Below are 9,373 nucleotides of genomic sequence, written 5' to 3'. Positions count from 1 at the left end.
ATACATGCCAGGGCATACATTAGTTTAGTGCCTTTGATTCATTGATTCAATAGAGATGTTCTCACCTGATAACTATATCATGCTTGATTATTTAGTTAGTTATGAAAATGGGGTGAGGTGATTGATTTCATTCCTATTCCATGTGTAAACACCCACCACACACCTGTGCACTAAATTATTCACTTCTAAGATATTTGTTCTTCAGTGGGGCTTGTAGATTCAGATATTAGATTCAAGTTCATTCAATACCTGCTTGTATGTGAGGCTTCTTCATAAGGCAAAGATTTCCTCCACAGACATAATGTACTTCCATGAGTCTTGAAGGAATTGACAATTTTTTCATCTATATACAGGTAAACAATAATTTATTGATCTCTTATATGCTCTAAGAAGTTCAGGAAATAAAGAAAACATGAATTGATCTTGAGGCTCTAACTGTACAGACAAGAAAAAGTGAAAAGAGCATAATGAATGTATAATTATACATCACTAACTTCTGGAGTGCATGTAATAGATTTTAAGAGTCATAAGAAATCAGAGCAAGGAGGGAAAAAACTTTATTGTGTATTAAAGTTGTCAGGGAAAATTTCCCTAAAGGAAATCGACAATGAGTCAGGTAACCCTGAAAATCTTCCATAGAGACAAAGCTAGGGAGAAGATTGTGGGGTTATTTTGTGGCTTCCTTTACGTACTGCCAAACCTTATAATATAGACAGAAAAGCATGTATTTTTCTCATTGGGTAAACCCTTCTGAGAAGGCATTGTATTCTTAATGGATCACTGTTAATAATTTTGTATATTTCTTGTTCTCTATATTCAAAGGTCTAATTGCAAGCCAGAACAAAATGGAGTGCAGAGTTGCTGAATTTTGTCTTTTAAATGATATTTTCTTTCCTCAATATCCTTTGCCTAACATTTATCTTACCCTGTACTACTATATCACACATACACACACACACACACACACACACACTGCTTATCAAAGAACTAGGTACCTCAACTTCTGTGGTTTTCATTATTTAGTAGTTAACATGTTTTATATCTATATTTATGACATGTTAACTATTAGATAATAAAGATGTGTGTGATTCTATACGTCTACGTCATGTTTACTATTAGATAATAAAAACCATATATGTCGATTGTTTGTGTAATGGAACTTGAAATAATTTCAATGAAAATTCCCTCCAGAAAGATAATTTTCTGCTAGTCATTGAAATGACTCAGAAAGGCTGTTGACCAAATATGTCCGTATTAAAAATATCATTTTGGCAGAAATATTGTGAAATCAAGCAATATAAATTATTCAAGTGAGTAGTGAGTACTCATTTGTAATAGTGGTGACCAGGCCATTGCAGCAAAAGACAGAAAAATGAATGAATGAATAAAGAATTAACTAAATAAATAAACACATAAATGGTCTATTTGCCAATTTGAAATCAATATTTCTACATTTACACTCAACATTTACACAAAATTTTTATGCAAAAACTTTTTTCTCTTTCTGGATCCATTGTCTGGGAAACTATGCATCTTTTATTGTGAATCTATTCCCTTCCTTGATTAGATGAAATGAGTAAACCCATTTAGAGGAAGAAGAATGAGTTTATCTAAAATCAAATTTTACATCTTAAATTTTGGTCACCATATCAACTGACCTGAACTGAAAGCTTTTTATGTTTTGAAGCATAAGCCAGGTGTATATTAGCAATCCTATCTTTAAAAAAAATCAGTTGGAGCCAGAAGAAAAATTTGAGGTATGTTGTGCTTAATTTATTTTCCCAAATATGTGAAAGATCTCTTATTTCTCATAAGCAAACTTGCTTTGTGAGTACTACTCTCACTAACAGATCATTGTCTTTTTTCCCTATTGCAGACTTGACTTATTAGACAAGTATTCAAAAGTTATTTATTCATTTAGCTATTTATTTTGCCCAGGGTCACTAAGAGACAGAAGCCAGGCTTCTTTGAACCCGTGTCAAAGTGAAAAAAGTCTCAGAGAAGTAATTTTTATATCTGTCTTCATGTTACCTTAAAGTGTGAAGAAATATTCAATTACAATTAAATAAATGAAATTAATTTATATTAAGTTCTTAATACAGGCAAGGCACTTCAACTTCTACATTACCAGTCTCTCTTGTGTTTATTTTTTTTTCCTTCAACATTATCTCCCTCCTATCCACTATGCGTGAGAATTCGCTAAGGCTCTGTCTTGGGCCCTCTTCCTTTCTCCCTAGACTGTCTTTCTTAGTGACTCTCTCAGTATGTAAAGCTTTAAATACAGTAAGGAAAATACAATAGTCTATGACTTCAAGAAGCTTACATTCTCTGGTGGTGATGTTATTGTAGGGAGTTATAATATGAAGAAAAGAAAGTACATCCAAAACTTATGCTAAATAATACAAACTTATTTTAAAAGGAGAAAGCATTAATAACTTGAAAGAACAGGTTAAACCTATAGTCAGTGGAAAGTTACATCTGAGCTGGGCTTTGAAGGAAAATGGTGATTCCTTAAAGATGGAGAAGCAAGAATGCTTACTACAAATGAGGGCCCACTTAGCAAAAGCATAGGGAGAAAAGACGCATTGCTGTATATAATAAATAACCTGAGAACCAGAATGTTTGGAAACATGAATTCAGAAAGGTGAAGAATATGGGATTAACTGGAAAGGTAGGTGGTATTAATATAATGGGAGGCTTTAAGTTTTAGTCTGAACATTTCATATTTTGTTCTAGAGGTAAAAGGGAAACTTTTATTTCTACTCTATGGAGACACAGTCAGATCTGTGTGGTAGAAATGATCAGTTAGCAGATGAACTGGAAAAGGAGGAGATTGGAGACAAGGAAATCAATTAAGCAATAGTTGAGGTATGAGCTGGTGAGGGACTAAACAGGGGTCTGTGTGAGTAAAGAAAGTGAGGAATGTGAGAGTATTATGAAGGTCAGATCAACAAGATTTGGCAGTTGATTGAAGGTAAAGGTTGAGGGAGAAAGTCTTAAGACCCAAAGATGACCCTGAAGTTGCAAAACTGGGCCACTTAAAGGAGACCTTAAATAATGGATATGTTTTAGAGGAAAAATATGTGTTTCTTATGTGAATCTTATACATTGGGTGATTCAAGTGGAAGCTGGATCTCAGCAGAATGTCTAGGAATATATATGTATGTATATGTACATGTAAGTGTATGAATATGTATATGTGTGTTGGGGGAAGTAGGTGGTACAGTGTCATACTGGAGTAAGAAAGACTCATATTCCTCAGTTCAAATCTGGCCTCAAACGCTTACTAACTGTGTGACTAACTGAGCAAGTAACTAAACCCTGTTGGTCTCAGTTTCTTAATTTGTTAAATGAGCTGGAGAAGGAAATGGCAAACCATTCTACTATCTTTGCCAAGAAAAATCCAAATGGGGTAAGCAAGACTTAGTCACGATTGAAAAATGACTGGACAGCACCATGTGTGTCCACTCTCTCTCTCTATACATAGACATAGACATAGACATAGACACACATATACATATACATAGACACACACATATACACACACACACACATATATGGAAGGTGATGCCATGACTTGCAAGTGAATTGAATTTAAGTAAGGGAAATCTGTGCAAAGTCACCACTCCCACTTTCTCCTCCAGAGAAATCTGGGTCCAGTGGCAAGATACAGATCAGGATGACTGGAGATGCCCCCTCCCCCATCAAAAGTATCACAGTGGTCAAGATAGATGAGAAGTCATAAAAAATAATTCAATTTAGCATGTGAGAGATTCTCTTAAGTAAGCATTGAGAATATTCACTTAATGTCTCCAGACTTCAGTTATCTCATTTGTCAAAGAAGAAGTTAGACTAGATGGTCTCTGAGGTTCTTCCAAGTTATAAATATATGATTTATTTGGTCAACTATGTGTCTCAGTGAATAGAGCACTATGCTTGGAACCAGAAAGACTCATCTTCATGAATTCAAATACAGTCTCCAAGCTATGTGACCCTGGACAAGTCTCTTAACTCTGTTGGCATCATCTTTGATAATTCATCTTTGAATTGCATTGCATTGAAATGCATTCCTCATCTTTGAAATGAACTTGAGAAGAGAATGACAAACCACTTCAGTATGTTTGCCAAGAAAATAGGGAAATGGAAAGTTGGACATGAGTGAAAAATGACAAGAATAATAACAACAAAACACACATATAAACACAAAAGTAATTTCAATTGAGGGATGAGATTGGAAGTAAAATTATGAAGGATTGAGAATTGAGTAGTACTAGAAGTGAGGAAATGAATTCAATGAGTGGAAACAATTCATCTTAAGAGTTTTGCTGTGAAAGAGGGAAGTTATATAGGATGGTACCTTGAAGGAATTGTAGAGTCAAATGAATGTTTTTAAAGAATGCTGAATATCTTGGTTTGTTTATATGTGTCCACAAAAGAGATAGTAAAGATGAGACCAAAGGGAAAAGAAAAAGAGGAAAATATTGAGGAGATAGTATCCTAGAAGAGATGGTATGAAATAATAAACATAAAGGGAAAGGTTAGTTTTGCAAAGAAAAATCCAAACTCTTTATGAGATTGGAATTAAGGAAGACATGATGATGAGTTGTCAAGGGATGGCCTCTATTTTCTCATTAAAGTAAAAGGCAAAGTTCTTTGCTGAGATGAAGGCTAGAGAAATGGGTGTCAATGGATGAAATATTTACTGGGGAGTGCCAAATTTCCAATGCCACAGGAATACAGGAAAAGTGTCAAGTGAAAGAATAGAATAAAAAAGTCAGTTAATAATAGAATAACGATTCCAGAGCATACAAGGAAACAGTAGGGCCAAGTGGTATGGAATGTGCAGTGATGAAACTACTTAAGTAGGCTAGGGTTAAGGCTACTATGGAGAGGACACATTGAGTCTAGAGTACAAGGATAAGATGAGTTGGAGCTGAAATTATGCCTGTCATAGGAGAGTGAAGGGTCAGTTGATAAGAGACCTTCTAAGGTCCTGTGATGATGAAGCATGGATGGAATTACTGTCTCTCACTCCCCAAGAAGTTTCCATGAGATTTAATTAGAAATTTGTTTTTACTTTTTTTTGTTATTCAATTAAAAGATTTAATTGATGACATTCTTCACTCAGTAGGAATTTTACTTTTTTTAAATTTGCTTAATTGAATTTATTAACATGATTGGTCATATTGCTATTATGGAAACATAAATGGCTAGTAAAAAGAAGTTAACTTTAAAGATTCAGCTACACCACACCTCTCTGGTGCAAAATTTTGACTGAGGGAATATAATGAAAATAGGCTTAGCTGAGGGATTTCTTTTACTTCCTGTTTATAGTTAGATGAACAAAACCATGGCAACCTTACATTGGTAATTCCAGAGCTCATAATGCCAGGAAAACCACATGTGGTATTAATAAATGAAACCTTTTCAGAATACTTTTAGCTATAGTTTAGTTTAAGGGAATTGAAGACGTGGTTCTAGTCAGATCAAAACTCTTTCTTCTGTTTTCTTTTTCCTTAGGTGCCGTTTTATTTTTATTTAATTAAAAAAAGACAAATGTTGAGATCATTTGCTTTTCAATAAAATTTTTTTCATCATTTTTTCTTCCCTTCCCTTTCCTTTCTTTCTCTTCCCTTCTCTCCCTGCCCCTCTCCCTCTCTGTCTCCCATCTCATACCATTGACTTGAAGTACAGCTGTCATTCATGGGTCTGATCTGCAAAGGAGTTCTGATCTGGACCAGTTTTCTCTCTAGTGTGTTCACCATATTGATACCAGATTTCAGTGGGAACATCTAACTGCTTAACACTGCTTCAACAAAGAAATCCTGAATTCAGGTGATCCACTATCTTTAGCCTCCTCAGTAGCAGGTACTATAGCTTTGTCCTACCAACATACCCAGCTCAAGTGACTTTTCCAAAGACAAATTTTCTAAGTGCATATAACCTATGTGTTCATGAGCAATTCTCCTTTGGTATAGATGAGGAGTACTGGGGAAGGAAATGGCAAACCATTTCAGTGTCCTGGCCAAGAAAACACCACGGACGTCATTGTCATGCCTGTAATCATGAAGAGTCAGACACAACTGAATGGCTGGAAACTACATAGATGAGGGGTAGCTTTGAGCTTCAAAGTTCCTCATGAATAACCTAAAGTAAATTAAGTTAGTTTAATTATAATAAATTCCTGAGACGGTGACAGTAACTAGATTGGGGGGAGGGGAGGGCAGGAAGGGAGGAGAGTTAATATTTCTTCAAAGTATAGACTGTCAAGTACAGAAATCCCCTCTTAGGGGCAAACTCTTACCTAGAATAAATTCCAGGGACCTAATCTACCTTAATATTTTTTTTGATCCAAAATATTATGTCACATTTTGGTGAGTTGGGATCTGATGACTTTTGATTTTGTCACTTTATGGTACTTCTGGTGAGGAAATCCCTTCTATCATGTAGACAAGCTCTGCTACTTGTAGTAATGAAGAGTGGTGTGAGAGCATTGAGATGTTAACTGACTTGCCCAGGAGTACACATTTATTATGTGCCAGACACAGGACTTGCCTCTATGTTTTCCTGACTCCAAGGCTGACTCTATCCTCTATAGCATGTAGTCTCTTGAAAATGTCAATATCTTACTTAAATATGGTCGCTAAAATGTAACAATGCCAGTATAGAGGAGGTCATCATATTTATTCATTACATTTAGAGTTGGAGGGGACTTCTAAGTCATTGGGTCTAGTCTCCTCTTTACAAACAAAGTGTAGAGGCCAGAAAAGCTATGATTTCCCAGTCTTCTCTCAGGGCTACTGGATTTATACAGGTTTAGTTTTGGTTAATCCTGGCATAAAGTTTCATTGTTTCTAACTTAATCAAAGCATAATCTCTATCACAAATTGTCCCTTCAATTTTATTGTTGTCCTATTTCTTTAGTCAGCTAAAGGCCCTCATCCTTGTTTATCATTAAAATAACCAAAACTGGCATAAGAGGAATGTCTAAGACACGTGGAAACATTTCATCCATATTTTCAGCACTGAAACACCCTTTCAAAGGAAGGATTTGTAATAGTGGGGAGGAAAGCCCTGTACTAGGAGGTAACAGGCCTAGGTTCTTGTACCACTTTTGTAACTTTGGGCAAATCAATGTAAACCTATAAGCTTCATTTCTCTCACCTGTTAAATGAAGGGATTATTTAGAGAGATGTCAAACTCATGGTCTGCTGGACACCTTTCCCCCTGCAAAACTCCCAAGTAAGGCCAGAATCAGATAAAAATGTCATGTGGACATGTTTAACAAAATAAATAAAAATCTAATACAACACAGAAAATGTTCATTTGCAATTTTCTAAGCCAATATGCTGCTTACTGGGATTTGTTTCTATTTAAGTTTGATACCATTAGACTACAGAGTCACATATTCATGGAGATTAGATTTTCTTCCAGCTCTCAAAATGAGTGATTCTTTATTTTCAGTCGCTATAGTTTGAAAAGCTAGTGGATCAATTGGATACTCCTCAAAGATTTGGGGATATGGAATGTATACATATAAAAAAGATTTTACACTTACAAAAGCATTTTAAAAGTGTACATTATTCAAGCTAATGTATGTTTTACTGGTAAATGTGATTCAGCTAGAGTAGAAGGCATCCATATGTGGCTATTCTTATTTCTTTTGAAGACAGCCTAAATTGCCAATAATAGAAAGGGAGACTTAATAAAGAAGGAAAGTTTCAAAAATCTCACATCCTGGAATCCTCTCTTCCTGCCTATGGTAACATCTGACAATCACTTTACCTCCAATATTCATTCTCTCACCTGAATCCCCAGAACGTAAATGCTTAACAATTTCAGAAAACTTTGAGATATTCTAACAAAAAACATAATTGAGGAATGAAGTACTTAAAAAAAAAGCAGAGAACAACAGCAGCAATAACTGCTTTGGCCCTATTAGTTAGAGGTCCTTTTTCAGTACATATAAACATATTTCAGTATGTTTCTATTGAGCACCTCACATATTTTTAAAAGGCTCTTGTTTTTGAAATACATGGTGTTTTTGAAACACATGGTGGTTTAATTGCAAAATATCTAGGACTATAGGATTTAGATTTGGAAGAGATCTTATACTATTTATCATCTTCAAGAGGCAAAGGCTTTCTGCTTCCAAGATTCATGCAATATCTTACTATATAGGTAAAAATGAGGAAGGACGTAGAATATATCTTTCTGTAAGGATTGTTTTCACCATGTTTGCTCTAAGATATTGATTTGATCAGGTCAATGCACAGAAGATAAGGCATGAACTACACCAAAATCTTCTGTGCTTTTTTCCTTTCTTGCTTCCAAGTTCTATTTACCACTAATTTATCTTGCTTTGAAATAGTGAGCCAAAGCCCTATTTTAATCAGTACTTTTATTTATGTATATCAAGAGGTCTTTGCTGCTAAAACCCAGACAACAGATGTTTAAAATTTTAGGAAGCATCATAGGGAGAAAGAAACCATATTCTTAGATCATCTATGCCCCTAGCAAAAGGTGAACCATTAAAAGCTGGAAAATAATCAGTCTGAGAAGTTAAGTGAAGGAGAGGAAATGAAAAAAAAAGAATAAATTTTTATCAAGATTAGATACTTTTCTCTAGTTCCACAGAAAGTGAGTTAATATAAAAGTAATTATTAAGTACTTAATGTGTACAAAATATTACGCTAAGTTCAGAGAATACAAAATAAGTGAGATGGTTTCTGTTGTCATAAGTCCTCATATTCTAATTGGAAGAGACATGACATATGTGAGAGGTCAACAGCAAGGCACAAGGAGTGATCAATTGATCTTTAGACTGAAGAAGCAAAACAGATTTTATAAAGCCTGGGTGTCTGGATGGCAATCTAGTTTGGCTGCATACCAACAGGTCTCAGATCCATCAGTGAGTCAGGAGTGTGTCTACCCCAAGCACATGGAGATTTCCTCTGGAGGAAGGGGAGGATGAAAACAATTTGTGCCAATGACTACATAAGCTATTGAAGCAGACCCTGTGGAGGACTTAGAGATTGGTCAGACATCAAAGACTTCAACATCATCCACTGCATCCTGAGCCATCCTCAGTCATCTTGACTTTAGTCCTGTCACAGAATTTCTGTGACTAGAAGAGTGTGGCTGATGCCTTTGTGCAAATCTGCCTCACTTAAATCCAATTCAAAACAAGTCAAGATATCAATAAGTAATATCATTAACTCTCTTTGCAAATGAAGGATGGGGGCAGCTAGGTGGTGCAGTGAATAGAGCACTGTTCCTGGAGTCAGAAGGACCTGAATTCAAATCTAGCCTCAGACACTTAACACTTACTAGCCGTGCTACTTAGGGCAAGTCACTTAACCCCAATTACCCA

The 9,373-nt window shown here is 35.4% G+C and overlaps 1 long non-coding RNA gene across 2 annotated transcripts in view; it reads left to right on the top strand.

Annotated features, from left to right (window-relative positions):
* The first annotated feature begins 205 nt into the window (after positions 1 to 205).
* Positions 206 to 9,373, top strand: part of LOC138164484 (uncharacterized) — a 38,210-nt gene continuing 29,042 nt past the window's right edge. The window contains exons 1-2 of one of the 2 annotated variants that reach the window (XR_011169076.1): positions 206 to 353; positions 5,695 to 5,835. This is a non-coding gene — a long non-coding RNA (uncharacterized lncRNA). The remainder of the gene's footprint in view (positions 354 to 5,694; positions 5,836 to 9,373) is intronic. The other variant, XR_011169077.1, reaches the window with a different exon arrangement.

This window comes from Petaurus breviceps, unplaced genomic scaffold (assembly GCF_028583685.1).
Source record: "Petaurus breviceps papuanus isolate PSGF00001 unplaced genomic scaffold, PetGlider_PUasm1.0 189, whole genome shotgun sequence".
In the NCBI taxonomy this organism is placed as follows: Eukaryota; Metazoa; Chordata; class Mammalia; order Diprotodontia; family Petauridae; genus Petaurus; species Petaurus breviceps.
The sequence above is the reverse complement of the archived record's forward strand: the minus strand, read 5'-3'. Positions and strand labels throughout refer to the sequence as shown.